This window comes from Schistocerca gregaria, chromosome 5 (assembly GCF_023897955.1).
Source record: "Schistocerca gregaria isolate iqSchGreg1 chromosome 5, iqSchGreg1.2, whole genome shotgun sequence".
In the NCBI taxonomy this organism is placed as follows: Eukaryota; Metazoa; Arthropoda; class Insecta; order Orthoptera; family Acrididae; genus Schistocerca; species Schistocerca gregaria.
Window position 1 is genome coordinate 406,907,910 of NC_064924.1, and position 22,306 is coordinate 406,930,215.

The window sequence follows — 22,306 nt, forward strand, 5'->3', positions numbered from 1 at the left end:
ATATAGACTCAGATCACAATACAGTAGTGATGAGGAGTAGGATGAAGTTTAAGAGATTACTCAGAAAGAATCAATGCACAAAGAAGAGGGATACGGAAGGACTAAGGAATGAAGAGATATGCTTGAAGTTCTCCAACGTAATAGACACTGTGATAAGTAGTAACTCAGTAGGCTGACCTGCTGAAGGATTACACGATGAAGAGTTACACGATGTACTGAATGGAATAAACAGTGTAATGAATTCAGAATATTGATTGAGAATAAATGGAAAAAAGACGAGAGTAATGAGAAGCAGCATAAATGAAATCCACAATAAACTTAATGTCAGAATCGTTGATCATGAATTCGGCTACCTAGGCGGCAAAATCATCCATGATGGACGGAGTAAGCAGGACATTAAGAGCAAACTAGCATTGGCATAACGGGCATTCTTGACCGAGAGAAGTGTACTAGTATCACACATAGGCCTTAATTCGAGGAAGAAAATTTCAGGAATTGTATGTTTGGAGCACCGCAATGTACACTAGTGAAAAATGGATTATGGGGAAAACGGAAAAGAAGAGGATCGAAGCACTTGACATGTAGTGCTACAGAAGAATGTTGAGAATTACGTGGACTGGTAACGTAAGGAATGAGGAGATCATCCGTAGAATCGGCAAGGAAAGGAAAATATGGAAAACACTGACAAGAAGAAGGGACGGGATGAGAGGCATCTATTAAGACATCCTATTAAGACATCTGTGGGCCAGAGGTAGCTGACAGTTTCAAACCAGTCTCGTATACATCCAGCAAATAACTGAGAACGTACCCTGCAAGTGCTACTCCGAGCTGAAAAGGTTATAACACGAGGGGATTCGTGATAGGCTGCATCAAAGCAGTCACAAGACTGAAAACTGAAAAGAAAAGAAATTTGTTGATGCCTTTCGGGCACAGCTGCGTACTTAAGCTTAGTATTGATGCTGTTGGCTGACACAAGCGAGTTCACACCTAACATAAAGGCTTCTTTTTGATGTTCTGATGATGGACTGTGCCCTAGAGGCATAGGAATATCTGAACAACAAGTGACCAGTTATTCTAGCTACCTTTTCAGCAGTGGCGTAAGTTTCCTCGTGTTTACGTCATAGTCGCTGGCCTTCTGCACGACTTTATGTCGCATCTTAAGGACATCTAATAAGATGGATTTTCAATGATTCGAAAATATAGGACCCCATTAAATAACACTAGACACATCGACCGTCTCTGTAATTTAGTTCATGGAACATGAACACACATGCACACACTATAGTTTCGGCAACAACTTTGCTCCATACAGGATGGTTGTTAAGATCTACGTTCACAGCTATAATTACATGCGCAGATTGAGCTTTGTCTTAATATAAATAAGGGGAGAACATATGAGAACTGCAACGCTTCATTAAGCTCTGATAAGTGCAACTGTTAATAAGAGAAAGGTGGCAACTAGTCACAAGTGAACACGAAATGATGATGGACAAAGCACACCTCAGAAAGTAGGTAAACGTTAAATAAATTATTTAGGAAACGAGAAAAGGAGAATATGCCATTAGAGTGTATAACTGTTTCCAAAACCAAGTTAGCAGTGGACACGTGTCACTAAGCTGCTGAAAAACACGTACACAGTTGAGACTATAAGAAATCACGAAGATTCCGTGGACAGTATAAAATTAACTAAAATATTGGGTAGAGTGTTTCAATTCGTTGCATATAGTTGGGTACTGCTTGATAAGAACTCGATTCAGCAGTTTCAATCTCAACAAAATCACAAAGACACGGAAATGTTCTAAAATTGCAAGCATGGGTACATTCTCGCCTTAATCAATTCAGAACATATTTACCACAAGAAATTAGTGAACGTTAAGCAATAGGATAGGAATTCTATACGAATGATTTGACAGCAAAACCTTCACAATGAGGTTCAATGGTTCAAATTCCTCTGAGCACTATGGGACTTAACTGCTGTGGTCATCAGTCCCCGCGGGGTTCCAGACTGAAGCTCCTAGAACCGCACGGATCACAATGAGGAATCACTTGAATAACCACAAAAAAATATGACCCTCTCACCAGCAAGTGCAAACACGTTTATGGTGTTCGTGGGGGCAATTAGGGCTGGAGATTAAATGAATCAGCATTTAATCTCTAGTCCTAATCGGCCCCACGAACATCATAACTACTTCAAAGCGAACTGGGCCGGCCGCTGTGGTCGAGGGGTTCTAGGCGCTTCAGTACAGAACCGCGCGAGTGCTACGGTCGCAATTTAGAATCCTGGGCGGGCATAGATGTGTGTGATTTCCTTAGGTTAGTTAGGTTTAAGTAGTTCTAAATCTATGGGACGGATGACCTCAGATGTTAAGTCCCATAGTGCTTAGAGCCATTTGAACCATTTTTCAAAGCGAATTGCTAGCACTTACTGTATTCCACCAGCTCACTGGCTGATTGAAATCGCGCCGAACCGTCATAGGTGACCACACTTCCTCCACAACACCCCAAAGAGAGCAATTCAAAGAATGGAAACTGCGTATATCTTTAAGGCCTGTTCCAAAGAGGGTCTGTCTTCTCCCGTTAGTTCACAGAAGTTAAGCACTGTCAGGTATGGCCAGTACTTGGATGGATCTGCATCCGGGTATGCCACGTGCTGATGGCAATTATCCCTTTCAGGGGAAAGGACAGGAGGGATGGTGGTGTTAGGTCCCTGATCACCCGTCTTTGCGCAAATGTCCTGTATTTTGTTTCAGGTCCCTTAGCCCTTAGTGGAAAGCGTCCGGGCATGCTGCATGCTGTTGACAATTTTCCTTTTGTTTTTACGGAGGGAAGGACCAGAGGGTTGGGGTGTCAGGTCCGTGATGAAACGTCTTTGCGCGAATGTCCTATATTTAGTTTCAGACCTCTTCGCAGTGTTTCGTTTAGTGAGGGCACGCAACACTGTTGATCGTAATCCGTCTGCCGGATTCGGAAGTTAAGCTCGGCGGTCCCCTTGGTTCGAGAGAGCATGCTATATGACCGTACCGGGCTTGACTCTCTCCCTCCTCTCATCGAACATGACACAAACATACACACACACACACACACACACACACACACACACACACACACACAGACGCGCACACACACATACACGCGCACATATTTAATAGATTTACACTGATAGTTGTCACGCCACTCATGGCATATGACTTGACTATATCTATCGCTAGTGGTCATAGTGACGTCATCGCAAGGTTTCAGGAAAGATGAGATGTCGAATTACCGAACGAAAATTATTGACAAATTGAAAGTGACTGTTAAACAGGCGACTTTCAACCTTTACCTTATATTTTCTATCAGTTCTAATTTCCTTAGCCAGCTCCCATTAGTTCGTCTGACTATGCGCGCAACAAAAAAAAAAAAAAAAAAAAAAAAAAAAAAAAAAAGCCTCTGAGCACTATGGCACTCAATTGCTGTGGTCATTAGTCCCCTAGAACTTAGAACTACTTAAACCTAACTAACCTAAGGACATCACACACATCCATGCCCGAGGCAGGATTCGGACCTGCGACCGTAGCAGTCGCACGGTTCCGGACTGCGCGCCGAGAACCGCGAGACCACCGCGGCCGGCTGTTCGCTACCCTTCGACATTTAAACTTCATAGAGGAAAATATAAAATAATGAAGTTTGTCTTTTTTTCCTTCCCAGCCTGTTGGGCGTTTTGTATAGTTTCTTTTATTCGCACTATTCATTTTCATTTCTCGAAAAGGAGCTTGCTGGTAAGTTTCCATTCTTTACAGAACATAAGAATATAGAAACGAATTCTAATAGGATGGAAATGCTGCTAATTCCTGTGGACAGTGACAGTTTTTTTCTGTTCTCGCAGCCGAGGATGGGGAAGTGGAAGGGTTACACAAAGGTCTATAGGGGTGCGAGAATGTTATGGAAAAGTTTAGTATATGTGTAAGAATTAATAGGTGTAAGATTGGTCTTGGGTGACAGAGGAAGGGAAGGGGGAAATGGTCAGAGAAGAGACAGAGAGAGAGGGGGGGGGGAGGGTTGGACACATAGAGGATTGAGGCGGACGTGGAATTGGTTGGGAGAAGATGTCTGGGTCAGAGGGGGAAGGAGCAGATGGACAGATGGTGGGAGGAGCAGACTGATACAGAGGGGGAAGGAGGAGATGGACAGAGGGAGGGCTAGGGAGAAATGACTAATAAAAGATTGGTGTAAATACATACCCATGCAACGTCGGGTACTCAGAAAGTTCGAAACATTTCTGTAAGTGGCAGTTTACTTAAATTTTGGCTAATAATTCCGCTGAAGGCAGAATCCATTATAAAGGTCATGCTCAGTTCAAATACGGCCTCGTGCATGAATATAAGAACACGTGTGTACAGCTTAGTGTTATACTGACTTTTATATGTGACTCGGAGAATAAAATAAATCAATAAATCAGATATGTTGTAGGGAAATTCCTAAATGTTAGTAATCAATAATAGATAACAAGTTTACAGTTGTTCAGTCATGGACCACGCACTATTACAAGTCAATGTTACACGAAAATCAATACAGAAGAACACATACCAGAACAGTTATAGCAGTGTTAAATCTGTGGGTCTGTAATGAAGCCAGTACACAAACCTTACAAATGAACAAGTGAAATACCAACACTGCACCGCAAGTACGGGGCAAGATCAATTTCTTAGAACAACGGAAGTCAAGCTTGTACTTAACTGAAGGTACTTTTATACCTTTGATAGGGTCGCAAACAAACTCTCATGCCCATCGTCCCACCGTAATCCTTGTAGTTTGCGGAATGAGAATGGCTGTCATAACGTATCTTGAACTCATATAGACACCGATTTAACCAAGCTGCGACCAGTGCTGAGAAGCAGGAAACACTCACTAGTCGTCTGTAGGAGTGCTGAAAATTGAAGCAGACTGGTGCTTTGTCTCGTGCTTAACAGGGAACACTGTACACGACTCTGCATGTTAGGCCTCCTATAGGCCAACTCACTATACCTACAAAGTAGTGCCTACAGGCATACCTGCACCCCACCAGACGAAGCCTGTTGTGTGCTTAGCTGTCGATAATCTGGGTACAGAACGTCTTTGCAACAGTTTATGAACACAGAACTCGCATAAAATGAATAACTTAAAGGCGACTATTTAATGAACGACTTTCAACGTGTTGCATTAAAATTACGATAGGCCAAAGTTACTCCTATACAGAAAGATTGAAAGCATATAGTTTATGTCCCACTCTCGTCTTGGGGACACACAGAAAATCGGGAGACAAGGCTTTTTAAAATGTAATGTATAACTTAATTCCCCAACAAAATAACAGTAGCATAACGAACTGACAAAAATGGAGACTATTCCATTATGCGATACCAATCCTATATTTATAGAACTTTGGTGATATATTCGTCATGTAAAGTGTATTAAATGAATTGGCTTCCATTCTGTTCGCAACAGATGTCCATGATCCACCATCACCATGAGCATTGACTAGGCCGCCCCCCTCCCCCCCCCCCCCCCCCCCCACACTACCACGACACGTATACAACATTGGATTCGTTGTGGCATGGAAGAAAAAGCGACCGAATGTCATTGTGTGGTATTTCTTGCCTGTCTAAAACACGTACTGGGTTAGTTCATGAAGACTGCCGTCTGGAGACTGGTATGGTATCACATGCCAGTCAATAACAGGGGTATGTCCTGGATTCGGTTCTGAGGGGGAGGGGGGGCTATCGTTCGCTACTGTCTCCGTCTTCCGCTGCCATCCCCCCCCCCCCCCTTCCAGCCTCCCCGCAGCCAAAATGCTAACCGTGTCACGCGTACGTACAATGACAATAATAAATAACAGCAAAGTAAGTAGATTCCTTTAATATTATGTAATAACACTGAAAACTGTTTAGCTGTCATAAAACATATAAAATAATTTAATGTAATAACATAATAATTTATTTAGATCAGTAAATATTAGGAACGCCGTGGCAGGTAGTCAAATGGATTCTTGTAGCAAGTCTCAATTCTCAGTTACTGATGACTCCTAGCGATCTAAACTCAAACAACAGTAAAATCACAATATTCTGAGTAGGATGTTCGCAATTTGTTATCCTGGCCACAGTTTCTGAATTTATTGGTATTTTTTATGTTTTTACAGCTGTAAGCATTGATTTATTGATATCATTACCTGTCATTATTTACTCAGTAGTCAGTAAATTCTGTACCTCAATTATTTTCAATTATTTTATAACAGTTGCACAATTTTGTTCTGTATCGACATTGAATTTGGGTTGAGAATCTCTTTTTCCAGCTCGGTTTTTCTCTGAATCGTCTGTTCGTGGATGGCTGTTTTATAAATTTGGGGTTCGTCGTTACACGTGACAAACTAAACCAGCAGGTTGTTTTAATAGGTTTTTCGCTTTGAAGGTAAAGTTATTGTCAAATTCTGAAAAAAGACTAATCGAGGAGAAGTTGTTCCAGACTTTGGCGCAATGAGGAAGGTAAATAAGGAGGGATTATCATAACGATGCAGTTGATTATTAGGTCAGCTATCGAATTTTACAAACAGAGCGCAAAATAACACAGCAACAAGAAACTAACGAGGAAAAAGTAGTTCGGCTTCACCACCATCACTTATTTTCCACATGGAAAACTTTTTTTTTTATGACGTGAAGGAATTAAAGCAATACGTTCTTCATGTAGCCGATGTTTATAAGTGTTAACGCCAGAATAAATTAAAATGTTGGCTTCTGATCTTTGTGTGTCAAATTAAATTAAATGTCCTAAATCTAAACAGAATGATGGGTGTGCCAGTTATGAAGGCTTCCCTGAATTTTTAAACTTATTTTATGACACCGAACTCTTTCAGTACGAAAAGCAGAGATGACCAGCACAGCCTGATCTTCGAGCATAAACGAAGGAAATGTGGATTTTTTTTCAGTGTCTCGGAAGACATAATTTTAAAACTCACGATATTTGTAATATGGACGAAATGGGAGTTACTTCAGTGCAAAAACCAGAAAGAACTGTTGCTAGCAGTAAAATAAGTAAATACGGAACGACCATATATAATATAAGAAGTGCGTTCACGACTTAGACACCTAAAGGCGACAAGATTTTTATACATGTGAAGACGTTATAGGGCGCTCAAAAGTGACTAGACTAATGTAAGACACCTTCTTAAATATTTACTTAAATTACTATTTTGGTGTTTAAATTGGTCTTAAATATGTATTGATGCCTTATCAATATCATTGTTTGACTTTTATATACTTAACACAATTCTTGTTTTAAATAAATAATTCCTTTTGTTCTCATTTAAATAACCCATGACAGTCAACTCCAATGTCTGTGACCAACAGCCCAGAGTCAGGGCAGGTTGTTATAAAAATTTACTCTGAGAGACTATTTTTGTTTCTGAGATTCCATATGGCTCTGAGCACTATAGGGCTTAACATCTATGGTCATCAGTTCCCTAGAACTTAGAACTACTTAAACCTAACTAACCTAAGGACAGCACACAACACCCAGTCATTCCATATGGTGCTGTGACAATAAATTTATGGGAAAATATTGCCACGATACACGTTGGATGATTTACTAATAGTAGAAAGGGACTCTGTAGGAACAGCTACTTCAAAATTGAAAATTCGTAAATTGTGACATTCTTCCCTGACTCCCCAACACTGCCCTCCGCTAAAGTTCAGAAAAATAGATGGTTTGAAATTTCAACGGTGGATAATTGTCGTTTCAGCTAACCGATGGTTCGATTGACAGCAATAGCGTCTATCAGAGGTTACCTCTTATTATGTATGTCTGATAATGGTTCAAGGACCAAAGTATATATGGGGAAGTATATAAAATATTCCTCGGTCAAATTACAATCTGGCATGTCCAAGACATTTTTTCATAAAGCTTCTTCACGTTCAAAAATAGACTTAAAATCACGCTATTTTGGAACTTCAGGAAGGTCTACGGGTTGTTTCAAGAGTAATAGTAAATATTTTAGGAAGTGATAATATATGCTAATTACACCTGTTTGGGCATAACACCTATTAGTTCACAGACAAGTAAAGTGTAATTTTAGTAGCAGTTACCTTAACGCACAGATGAAACTAAAATACCACATTTAAAAATTATGACTACATATTTCTGAATAAGCGCTCCACAGTTCATGAATGTTATGAGCCCCATGTGACCATAAATCGGTCCTCACTACGACGGGAAATATTCACTTGGGGAAGTATATAAAATATTCCTCGATCAAATTACAATCTGGCATGTCCAAGACTTTTTTCATAAAGCTTCTTCACGCTCAAAAATAGACTTTAAATCAGGCTATTTTGGAACTTCATGAAGGTTCTACGGGTTGTTTCAAGAGTAATAGTAAATAGTTTAGGAAGTGATAATATATGCTAATTAAAATAAAACATTTCATATAATATGGGTCCAGTTTTTGTTGGCTACAGAGATACAGGAGTTAGAATGGACGCCGTACATATACTCAAAGAAGTTGCTAAGCAAAGACAGATAATTAAGTTCAAAGCTGATTTTTCACATTTATACCTTCAACGTCAATACATTACCAAAGTCTCTTGACAAAGCCACATGTAGCTCCTCAGAGGTCGTCTTGGCGTTCCTTTATGGATGCAGCGCCGTTTAAAATACCGACGATTAATTTGTCTCTTGTGCTTATTTTTCTTTGCGGACCTCATCTCTCAACAGTTCTAACAGCCGATTTTCACCACCATTTCAATGCATTATCAAACTCTCTTGACGCCACCACGTGTAGTTCTTCAGAGGCCGTCTTTGTGTTCTTTTACTGTCGCAGGGCTATTCGTAACCAGAACGATCAATTCGTCCCTTTGTATTTATTTTTCTTTGTAGACTCCACATTCCAGCCATGCATCCTAAACTTTTAAGGGATAAGATCCGGAGACCTTGTTGGCCAAGGAGCTTCATCGATTCTTCCGAAAGATCTTTCGGGATATTAAGTGACCTGATGATTAAACCGTGCAGAGACCCCGCCACGCTGAAAAAACATACCCGTCTCTGCAGCCAAAGGAACAACTTCCAGCAATGCTGAAAGCTCAGCGAACTATGGCTGTCTGACGTACCACACCAAACATTTACAGAGAGGCATTCTTGAATCTCTCTCTCCATGCTTCACAAATTGAACTTCAAAACAGGAATGACAGTATATATATATATATATATATATATATATATATTAATTGGAGTACTGAGACGCGAAATGAATACTTATCTCTGTAACCTGCTGCATTTTCCTAAGCAGTAAAAACTGAACACATGTTATCCGTATTGCGCACAGCTCTTTGCTGACGTCCGTAACCCGTAACCAAGCAAACGGAAAGCTGTCACTTCAGTCTGATGCAAGAAGCTATAGAGAGGCCGAGATAATATGATGGAAGACATCATCCCAGCTCCACAGCAGGACTAGTTACCACACGTCCAACTCCGATTCTGTTGCCAGGGCTGCAGTATTCTCGACACAGAGAAGTTCAGGGACTAAACTGTCGGAGCACTGAGCTGAATTTCCACACATGTGAACTTGGCACTGCGTCACTTCCTTGGCTTACGTGAGGAAAGACGTAATAGGGATAGGATGAGCAACTGTAAATATCGCCTATTATATCGATGTTTTATTAGCAACCTTCTGCAGCCAGCTTTGGCGATTGATTGATTGATTAATTGAGAGAGTATGGGACCAAACGGTGAGGTTATCAGTCCTGCGATTCCAAAGGGGGTTACGTAAGAAAGAGTCTGCTACAAGTGAACGGATTCAGTCAGGGGAGTGAAATTACAAAAGAATGAACAGTAAACACACAGTATAATCATAAAAGATGAGAGCAAATCTAAAAACTGGAAAAGGGGGGGGGGGGGCGGTCATGGGGACACAGACCGTGAAGACTGCAAAAGGAGTCCCAATCACAACCAACCCGCCCCTGCTCCACGACGAAACAAGAACCTTATGTCTGGAATTAAAAACCACTTTCACCGAGGAAACCGAGGACCGGGTCTATCATCCGTGGATCGTCCGCTAATATTAAATTTAAGGAAGCAGGAAGACTGTACTTAACACGAAGGGTCCAAAGAATGAGACATGCCACCAAAATGTGAGATATCGTTAGTCTGGCGCCACAACCACTTTGTGCGGGTGGGTCGTCACGTATAAGGAAACAATAGGTGAGCCGGGTACGGCCAATGCGTAAACGACACAGAAAATTGGGCTCCTTCCGAGAGGAGCGGAAAGAAGTGCCCCAAACTGCAGTAGACTCGTTGATTGTGCTCAACCAGCTTTGAGATGTACCCCACGACAGTCGTCGACCTGATGTGAGTCAGTAACCTACTGTTATTACATGCCACCCCACCATCTGTGAAACTATAGGCTGCACCTAGCCGTGATGGCACAGGGAGCTGAAATGGTGCCTTCCAGCTGGCGGGGCCATCTCCAGGATGCAGGTGCCTACCCGCGGGTCCATGATTCGCACCTGGGCCTGTCTTGCCGCCTAGAGCCTGCTGCCTTGTGCACACGTCCCCTGCCAATTCAGGCTTTTGTCACTGCATCCTACGCTGGAGTTCTTCATTCTCCTCCACGTCCTGGGGTGTCTCTTGCACTGACACGCTCATCTGCACCATACGGTGTGACCGGCTTACTACGAAATCTGTTGTCACTGCTCGCTGGCTTCCTGCCAGAGAATGACGTGACACTACTCTCTCCAAGCTGCTGAAAGTGTAACTTCATCGCCGCTATAACCTGCCAGGTCTGCCGACAGTGTGCGCTAGTTGTCTGCTGATACCGTGCGCTAAGTACACCTCAGCGTATCGGGCCAGCCTGCGTCTCTGGGTATTGACTGCAGCAAGAAAACATGTCGGGTACTGTACTGAACGCCATGAATAATTTTCCATTCTTTTTGACTGCTTTTATCATTTTCTGATGGTCGTCAGCTAGCTCTTCGTAACTGCTGTTCCGCCAACCACTCAGCCTCTTCGTTGCGACCTGTACCGGGATAAATAAGCAACCACGCCATCCTGACACCCTTGCTGATGGAGCGTTTCGTTAGAATTAGTCTGCAGTTCCACCTCCTTTTAATATTTTTTATTTCTCTTGAAACACCTGGCATACAGGGTGAAAAGTATTTAAACCGAAAAACTCTGGGAGGTTGTGTGGGACATCAAAACAAATATGTTTCCCTAATGTCATTTTTTCCTATGAGGAATATTTAAACCGGTAGAGGAAGATTTATCTGGCGGCAAATTAATGAAACCAACAAACACTTTTCCATTTTTGTATGACCAAGAGACAACACATTAACGCAAACCAATTTCAATTACAGCAGATTTTCAAAAATACCGAACCATCCGTCCAGGAATCGATGCACACGAAGACTGAAATGTGCCGACGCCCCGTCATGTTGGAACCACGTGCGTTGTCTTGTAGGGAGCGGCACGACTTCCAGCAATTCTGCCAATGCTCTGGCGAGGAAATTGAAATAGTGCCTGCCATTTAATGGCCTAGGTAGCAGATACGGCCCAGTTAAACAGTCCCCAACAACACCGACCCACACATTAATGAAGAACCGCACGTGATGAGCGCTAGTAACTGTGGGTTATCCTCACTCCAAACATGCGAATTGTGCATGTTCAAGACTCCATCACGCCCGAAAGTTGCTTCATCAGTAAACAACACAGAGGATGGAAATGTAAGGTTGCATTTAACACTGTTGCAGGTACCACTGCGAAAACTGTGCTCTGGGTGGATAATCAACTTGTTCCAGATTGTGGACATGCTGTAAGTGCAATGGACGTGACAATTGCTCTCGAAGGACTTTTCTTGCATTCGTCTGATTCGTGCCCATGTTACGTCCAGTTGCACGAGTGCTGATTGAAGGATCCCGCTCCACATGCTGCAAGACAGCTTCCTCAAATTGCAGCGTTCTTACCATGCGACGGCGTCCCTGTCCAAGTAATCTGCTAAATGACCCGGTCTCACGCAGACGTTGGTACACAGCAGGAAAGGTCATATGATGCGGGATACGGCGATTAGGATATTGTTATAGATAAACCCGCTGTGCAGCTAGTCCGTTGCGATAGTTCACACCAACCATATCAGTGTACTCACTCCAGGTGTATGGCTCCGTTAGTAAACAGAGAGAAAGCACTACTACACTGGCGGACAGAAGTTGCCTACAACTGAAGAGTATAATACGCCCTCTAGCAACTCAAGATCGTTCAAATGGTTCAAATGGCTCTGAGCACTATGGGACTCAACTGCTGTGGTCATCAGTCCCCTAGAACTTAGAACTACTTAAACCTAACCAACCTAAGGACATCACTCTCATCCATGCCCGAGGCAGGATTCGAACCTGTGACCGTAACAGTCGCACGGTTCCGGAATGCGCGCCTAGAACCGCGAGACCACCGCGGCCGGCCAAGATCGTAATAGGGCCTCTAACAACTGAAGAGTGTAATAAGGTCTCCACCGGTTTAAATAATCCTCACAGGAAAAAAATGACATTCGGGAAAAACATTTGTTTTGATGTCCCCTACAACCTTCCAGAGTTTGTCGTTTTAAATAGTTGTCAGCCTGTATAAGTCGAATGACCATGTTAGAATGCCGTGCAGCTCTCGGTGTACAACAAGCTAAGCGTCTAGGCTTTATTGACAATTAAGGGTCGGCTGCGGAAGGCCGCGGAAAGTCTGGCTACATGGAATCCGGGAGCGACCGCAAGAGAGCCCTGGAACGTCACGATGCCCGACTCGGGCGGCCATTTAGAGCTGATAACGGAGCGCTGCGGCGGTTTCCCTGGAGACGGCGTGATTACCGGTGTGAGGTGGCGCTGATTGCTGTTTACCGAGCCGCGGCCTGTCATCAGCGGCCGCCGCGGGCACCTGTCCCCTCCCGCCCCGCCCCGCCGCTTCGGCCACTGACAGTCTCCTCCGCCGTCGCTGATGGCTCCGGGCCGACGCCAAATGCGCTCGCAGGCTTTGTAGTCGCAAAGGCCGCGGCCCGCATTGTAGCCTAACGCCATCTGGCACCGTGTTTCTTTGGGATCTTGGAGGAGCGGTATTCTATCAGCCGAAGTTCGACCACAGCCGATGTAGAGTACCTGCCAATCAGGGCAGACCGTCATTGGGTCTTCTGATTGGCTAGAGAACGTCGTAAGAAATAGACCTTACGACTTATCTTAGACAATAGCTTAAGGAAAGGCAAACCTACGTTTCTAGCATTTGTAGACTTGTAGAAAGCTTTTGACAATGTTGACTGGAATACTCTCTTTCAAATTCAGAAGGTGGCAGCAGTAAAATACAGGGAGCGAAAGGCTATTTACAATTTGTACAGAAACCAGACGGCCGCTATAAGAGTCGAGGGGCATGAAAGGGAAGCAGTGGTTGGGAAGGGAATGAGACAGGGTTGTAGCCTCTCCCCGATGTTATTCAATCTGTATATTGAGCAAGCAGTGAAGGAAACGAAAGAAAAGTTCGGAGTAGGTATTAAAATCCATGGAGAAGAAATAAAAGCTTTCAGGTTCGCCGATGACATTGTAATTCTGTCAGAGACAGCAAAGGACCTGGAAGAGCAGCTGAACGGAATGGACAGTGCCTTGAAAGGAGGGTATAAGATGAACATCGACAAAAGCAAAACGAGGATAATGGAATGTAATCGAATTAAATAGAGTCATGCTGAGTGTATTAGATTAGGAAATGAGACGCTTAAAGGAGTAAATGAGTTTTGCTGTTTGGGGAGCAAAGTAACTGATGATGGTCGAAGTAGAGAGGATATAAAATGTAGACTGGCAATGGTATGGAAAGCGTTTATGAAGAAGAGAAATTTGTTAACATCGAGTATAGATTTAAGTGTCAGGAACTAGTTTCTGAAAGTATTTGTATGGAGAGTAATAATGTATTGAAGTGAAATGTGCACGATAAATTGTTTAGAAAAATAGAGAATTGGAGCTTTCGAAATGTGGTGCTACAGAAGGATGCTGAAGATTAGATGGGTAGATCACATAACTAATGAGGAGGTATTGAACAGAATTGGGGAGAAGAGAAATTTGTGGCACAACTTGACTAGAAGAAGGGATCGGTTGGTAGGACATCAAGTGATCACCAATTCAGTATTGGAGGGCAGCGCGGATCGTAGAAATCGTAGGGGGAGACCAAGAGATGAATACACTAAACAGATTCAGAAGGATGTATGTTGCAGTAGGTACTGGGAGATGAAGCTTGTACAGGATAGAGTAGCATGGAGAGTTGCACCAAACCACTCTCTAGATTGAAGATCGCAACAACAACAAGTAGATCACTCTGTAGGCTTTGCAGATGGCTCACTCTACAGCGTGTCTTCTTACCGACAACATAGACAAACAGTCTTGAAAGGAAAACGTCAAATCATTTATAGAACGATTTGCGTAGAAATAAGAAATACGCTGAAGTGGCAAAGAAACTGGTATAGGCTGGCGTATTCAAATACAGAGATATGTAAATATGAAGAATACGGCGCTGCCGTCGACAACGTCTATAAAAGACAACAAGTGTCTGGAGCAGTTGTTAGATGGGCTACGGCTGCTACCACGGCAAGTTATCAAGATTTAAGTGACTTTGAACGTGGTGTTACAGGGGACGCCCAAGTGATGGGAAACAGCAACTTTGTAGGTGGCGATGAAGTTTTCCGGTACGACCCTATCGTGAGCGTACCGTGAATATCTGGTTTCCGGTAAAACATCAAATCTCTGACATCCCTGTAGCCGGAAAAGATCCCGCGAGAAAAGGGCTAACGAAGACTGAAGAGAATAGCTCAACGTGACAGAAGTGCAACCCTTCCTAAAATTGCTGCAGATTTTAGATACTGGCCATTAACAGGTGTCAGTGTGCAAGCCATTCAATGAAACATACCCTTGGTGACTGCACGACACAAAGCTTTACCCCTCGCCTGGACCCATCAACACCGACATTGGACTGTTGATAACAGCAAACATGTTGCCTGGTCGATTGAGTCTCGTTTCAAATTGTATCGAGCCAATGGACGTGTTCGGGTACGGAGACCACCTCATGGATTTATGGACCCTGCATATCAGCAGGGGACTGTTCAAATTGGTGGAAGCTCTGTAATGTTGTGACACCCCGCACGTCCAGAATTGCTAAATAGTGGCACCAGGAAAACTCTTCTGAGTTTAAATTCTTCCGCTAGCCTCCAAACTCCCGAGACATTGAGCGTATCTGGGATGCCTTGCAACATACTGTTCAGCAGATATATCCACCCCCTCGTACTCTTACCGTTTTATGGACATCCCTGGAGGATTCATGGTGTCAGTTCCCTTCAGCACTACATCAGACATTAGTCGAGTCAATGCCACAACGTGTTGCGGCACTTTTGGACGCTAGCGGGTCCCCTACACGATATTAGGCAGGTATACCAGTTTCGTTGCTCGTCAGTGTATAATAAACTGCCGGAAAAATAGTACACCGTTTTAGAGATTTCCAGTTCACTCAAGATTTATTGTTGCAAGAGTGCATATGGAGTATCTGAAATCATTATATTTACAGATCAATAGCACAAGCAGTTTTGAGGTGCCATGTATGAACTTATGCTGAAACACACTGGCGGAAATAGAGGCACGGACTCTGACATCCAGTCGACCGTACAGATGGCGAATACTGACTGTCGTGTGATGCGTTACGCCACGCTTGCTCGACCTGTTCATGTAGTTCCATAAGTGATGTTGGTTTCATTCCTCGTCCGATCAGTCCCACGTGTGCTCGACTGGAGACAAGTACAGAGGTCGTACTGACCAGGGAAACTGCTGCACGTCTTGCAGAGCACGTTGACTTTCAAGAAGGGCAAAAGAAAAGGTCTAACAACATTCTAAATATATCAAGTGCTGGCTACCGTCAATTCTAGAAACACCAAAGGACAATGAGAGCTGTGGCTTATCGCACCTCAGACCATAGGCCAGGTGTGGGGCCAGTGTGTCTTGGACGAACGTACTCTGCAAGACAGCGCTCACTACGACTGAGTCGTACGCGCAAACGACTATCACTTGTGTGCAGGCAGAACCTGCTTTCATCTCTGAATATCACGGTGCGCCATTCCTTCTAGCAAGTGATGCTCTCACGGCACCAGCCGAGCCGTGCACGTCTACTGTGGCGTGAGTGTAAGACGGGCTAGAGAGGTGTTTGCCCGTAGTCCCACTGCCCATACCAGTGAGCAACAGTACGTGTTTATACGTCTGCGCTCACAACCTCTCTATCTGTGTTGTGGTAGCTGCACGATCTGCCACTGCTGCCCTTTCAGAACGACGATTCTGGCCGCGTCAGTGTTGCGTGGACATCAACCTTGACGGGTATGAGAATGTTCACATGACCACTGATTTCAGCATCGTTGCACAACTGATGTAGCTCTTCCAACTTGAGTGGCAATTCTACAAAAGGACCATTCCGCCACTTGGAGTGCCACAATTTGACCCCTTTTAAGCTCGCTCATTTATGAAGCACGAGTGCACCTCTGCGGCACGGTTGTCTGCTTACTTCACATGTTTGCACCACACTGAACCTTCTGTCTGTGAGCATTCTCTATTGTAAGTAGGCTGTTTAGGTTATCTTATTGGTAACGCCACGTAGCGCTCTGTATGAAAATCCTGGCTGTGCTGTTGCGGTCTGTGGCTAGTTAGTATTGTTGTCTGTTATTGTAGTGTTGGGCAGCTGGATGTTAACAGCGCGTAGCGTTGCGCAGAAAAGGAGGTGAACCGCCAGCAGTGGTGGATGTGGGAAGAGAAATGGCGGAGTTTTGAAGTTTGTAAGACTGGATGTCATGAACTGCTATATATATTATGACTTTTGAACACTATTAAGGTAAATACATTGTTTGTTCTCTATCAAAATCTTTCGTTTCCTAACTATGCCTGTCAGTAGTTAGTGCCTTCAGTAGTTTGAATCTTTTATTTAGCTAGAAGTATTGGGGCTCGCGGTATTGCAGTAGTTTGAGTAACGAAGATTTTTGTGAGGTAAGTGATTTGTGAAACGTATAAGTTAATTTAGTCAAGGCCATTCTCTTGTAGGGATTTTGAAAGTCAGATTGCGTTGCGCCAAAAATATTGTGTGTCAGTCTAAGCACAGTCATGTATAATTTTTCTAAGGGGACGTTTCACTATTAAAGGGTAGACTAAGATGGCGTCTTGGTAGCTATGCCTTAGGTAAGTTAGGTTTAAGTAGTTCTAAGTTCTAGGGGACTGATGACCTCAGATGTTAAGTCCCATAGTGCTCAGAGCCATTTGAACCATTTTTTTGCAGCACCTTAGACCATTCGGGTAGCAAGAAAATCTAACTGCACATCGTCCCCGTTTCACATCAGTACAAGGCTACAATTAAGGCCAATAGTGTCAGATAAACCTTCTGAAAGCTTACTTTTTTTCGATGTTAACAAAAATTTCTCATTCTCAGAACTGCTTCACGCGCTATAGTCAACCTGCATCTTATATCCTCTATGCTTGGGCCATCGTCAGTTATTTTACTTCCGAAACAGCAGAACCCATCTATTACTTTTAGTGTTTCATTTTCTGATGCAACTCGTTCAGTGTCACTTGTTTTAAATCTCCGTCTATCGTATTCAACTGCCCTTCATCGTCCTTTGCTGTCTGTGACAAAATTCCAATGTCATCAGCAAACATCAAAGCTTTTATTTCTCCTCCCTGAAATTAAATCCGCTGTCCTACTTTCTTTGTGGTTTCTTCCAGAACTTGCCCGATGTACAGATTTAATAACAGCGAGGATAGGCTACAGCCGTGTCTCAGTACCTCTTACAATTGTAGGCTCCTTTCCGTACAAATTGTAAATAATCTTTCGCTCTCCGTGTTTGACCCCTGCTATGAAATTTGTTATCTTAGTATGAGATTAACAAGGATATTCACAAGTTCAGCAGTAGAAGGATATATGATGTGCACTATCATTTAATGAATCTATCAGTGGCAAAGTAAGGGGTGAAACACATATCTGTAAGACTCTTTGACAATGTAGTGTATGATAAAAAGTCTGACAGTTATCAGAAGTGTTTTGAAACATAAATTAAAGATGTTTCTCCTTAAAAACCCTTCTAGTACAGAAGGTGAATTATTGAATATAAATACATAGTTATTTTTACGGAGTTATCTGTAAATGACCAGGATGAAGCCAATATTTTTTTTAATTTAAAGAACTATGTATTCTATGTTTGTCCCGTTGATAGAGTCGAGATCACAACGGTCAACTTGAATATGACCTGTGAAAATCACTAACTTGAACTGAGTAACCCATCCAGTCACAGTGGAACCCACAGCTGAGCGTGCAACTTAGTATTACTCTTGATAGCAAAATCATTTTCAAAGATAGAATAAGCAATAAGCCCTAGGACTGAATGTAGGTCTAACCCTGGCGAGCTATATATGTCACCTAGAACTTACCGGCAAAATCGTAACACCAAGAAGAAGTTGTGCGAAAGTTGGTAGGCCTGTTTCTACATCTGAAAGACGATGGCTATTCAGATTTCACAGCAGTCGCATAAGAGTGGGGCTGCTAGCGCCACTATGAGAATGCAAATGAGGTTTGGTTTAAATGAACGCTGTAACGTTCGAGAGCGTTAATTACCTTTGAAGTTGGGGGTGATGAGTTGATGTTAGTCAAGAATCCATTTAAGGCGACAAAAAGGCTGTTACCAACACCTAACTACGTATGGAACGGTCTTGTAATATGGCTACGAAATGAAGAATCTTCGTTCTGCTGGAATGTAGCCACTACACATGATTGCTAACAGCGGTCAGCTTGAGAATATACGTTCGCAAGACGACCGGGCTCCAGACGTCCACATGACACTATCGAGAGGGAAGACCATCGTGTTCGGAGTATGGCGCTGGCGTATCGCACTGCATCTGCAGCAGCAATTTGAGGAGCAGTTGGCATCACAGTGGCACAACACAAAACCGGTTATATCAAGGACGGCTCCAAGCCAAATGCCCATTAGTATGAATTCCACCGACTTCAAACTACCGCCATTTATCACTTCAATGGTGTCAAGCGAGACCTCATTGGAGGTCAGAGTTGAGGTCTGTTGTGTTATCTGTTGAAAGCTGTGTTCTGCCACGGTGCCAGTGGTGCCCGTGTGTTGGCTAGGAGGAGGCCAGTTGAGGACCTGCAACCAGCCTATCTATGTGCTAGACACAATGGACCTACACCAGGACTTACAGTCCGAGGTGCTATTTCGTATGGGAGCAGGATCCCTCCGGTGGGTATCTCACACACCCTGACTGCAAGACTGTACCTCAATCCGGTGACTTAGCTGGGTCCATACCACTGTTGAAAGCCAACATGCTGTGTTCCGACATGTTCCCTTGGCCTGCTCGGTCACCAGGTCTATCTCCAATCGAAGACACGTGGGGCATCATTGGATGACAACTCCATCGTCATCCACAAACAGTATTAACAGTCCCTGCATTGACCAACCATGCGAAACAGCCATGGAACTCCATCCCACAAACTGCCAACCGCCGCTTTTACAATACATTGCATGCACGTGTGCATGCCTCCATTCAACATTCTAGCTGTTACATCGGTTACTAAAGTATGAGAATTTCAGATGTGCAGTGGCTTTTCCCGTGCCTGTGGTCTTACAGTGTTAAGCACTTAAATAAGTAAACCCAAAACTTTTTTCCCGTCAGTTTATATTCTTGGAGATGTGGATATTGTACGTGATTCAATAAGCGGCAGCCGGCCGCTGTGTTCGAGCGGTTCTAGGCGCTTCAGTCCGGAACCACGAGGCTGCTACGGTCGCAGGTTCGAGTCCTGCCTTGGGCTTGGATGTGTGTGATGTCCTTAGATTAGTAAGGTTTAAATAGTTCTCTGAGTCGAAACAAGCCCCCGGAATAGACAACATTCCATTGGAACTATTGACGGCCTTGGGAGAGCCAGTCGTGACGAAACTGTACCATCTGGTGAGCAAGATGAATGAAACAGGCGAAATACCCTCAGACTTCAAGAAGAATATAATAATTCCAATCCCAAAGAAAGAAGGTGTTGACAGATGTGAAAATTACCGAACTATCAGTTTAATAAGCCACAGCTGAAAAATACTAACTCGAATTCTTTACAGGCGAATGGAAAAACTAGTAGAAGCCGACCTCGGGGAACATCAGTTTGGATTCCGTAGAAATACTGGAACACGTGAGGCAATACTGACCTTACGACCTATCCTAGAAGAAAGATTAAGGAAAGGCAAACCTACGTTTCTAGCATTTGTAGACTTAAAGAAAGCTTTTGACAATGTTGACTGGAATACTCTCTTTCAAATTCTAAAGGTGGCAGGGGTAAGATACAGGGAGCGAAAGGCTATTTACAATTTGTACAGGAACCAGATGGCAGTTATAAGAGTCGAGGGACATGAAAGGGAAGCAGTGGTTGGGAAGGGAGTGAGACAGGGTTGTAGCCTCTCCCCGATGTTATTCAATCTGTATATTGAGCAAGCAGTAAAGGAAACAAAAGAAAAATTCGAAGTAGGTATTAAAATCCATGGAGAAGAAATAAAAACTTTGAGGTTCGCCGATGACATTGTAATTCTGTCAGAGACAGCAAAGGACTTGGTAGAGCAGTTGAATGGAATGGACAGTGTCTTGAGAGGAGTATAAAAGATGAACATCAACAAAAGCAAAACGAGGATTATGGAATGCAGTCGAATTAAGTCGGGTGATGCTGAGGGAATTAGATTAGGAAATGAGACACTTAATGTAGTAAAGGAGATTTGCTATTTGGGGAGCAAAATAACTGATGATGGTCGAAGTATAGAGGATATAAAATGTAGACTGGCAATGGCAAGGATAGCGTTTCTGAAGAAGAGAAATTTGTTGACATCGAGTATATATTTAAGTGTCAGGAAGTCTTTTCTGAAAGTATTTGTATGGAGTGTAGCCATGTATGGAAGTGAAACATGGACGATAAATAGTTTGGACAAGAACAGAATAGAAGCTTTCGAAATGTGGTGCTACAGAAGAATGCTGAAGATTAGATGGGTAGATCACATAACTAATGAGGAAGTATTGAATAGGATTGGGGAGAAGAGACGTTTGTGGCACAACTTGACCAGAAGAAGAGATCGGTTGGTAGGACATGTTCTGATGCATCAGGGGATCACCAATTTAGTATTGGAGGGCAGCGTGGAGGGTAAAACTCGTAGAGGGAGACCAAGAGATGAATACACTAAGCAGATTCAGAAGGATGTAGGTTGCAGTAGGTACTGGGAGATGAAGAAGCTTGCACAGGATAGAGTAGCATGGAGAGCTGCATCAAACCAGTCTCAGGACTGAAGACAACAACAACAATGTCTAGAGGACTGTTGACCTCAGATGTTAAGTCCATAATGCTTAGAGCCATTTGAACCATTTTCAATAAGCGGTTGTGTGTTTTGTGCCATGGGTGTCCCGCTTCTTATTAGATATGAAACATCTGCGGTATCAGCGACTGCGTGCGAAAGTGTGTATTGATCCCGGATTCTGCGTGGTGTCTGTTCTTTTGGACAGGGACTGCGGACAGGTGGCGCTCAGTGGGTGTGTGCGTCGGCCATGAGGCATGCCGAGGTAGTCCATGCAGTTGCGATAACGCTGTGTACCGGATGGCGCAGTGGTTACTTCACCTGCCTGTTAAGGAGAAGATCGCGGGTTCGAATCCTGGTCCAGTACATAGTTTCGCTCGTTGCAGCTCATTCGTCTTAGTGCCCATTGAACTTGACAGCAGTTATCACCCTTCAGTTTATACATGTGAAATAAGGAAACCACAGATAGAACTTAATTGCAACTTAACATTATGAAATTCCGGCTTCAAAAAGTTGTTTCTCACGTATGAAGAGAATGCAGATAAACAGGGACTAATCTGGAATAATTATATAATGCAGTTATTATATGCATAAAACGAACATGTGTTACAAATATGGGCTCTAAGGACTATGGGACTTAATTTCTGAGGTCATCAGTCCCCTATAACCTAGAACTATTTAAGCCTAACTAACCTAAGGACATCACAAACATCCATGCCCGAGGCAGGGCTCGAGCCTGCGACCATCGCGGTCGCGCGGTTCCAGGCTGTAGCGCTTAGAACTGCTCGTCCACGCAGGCCGACAAACGTGTGTTACAGGTGACTGAAGATGCTGCATAAATAAAAAAGGAAGGGAAAAGCGTTTACAGTAAATAAACAGACTTTTATTCTGTTGCATAGACCTACCACATCTCCAAAAATCACCTACTTTGTTTGTGGAGAATGAAAGTTTGCCGCATTAAAA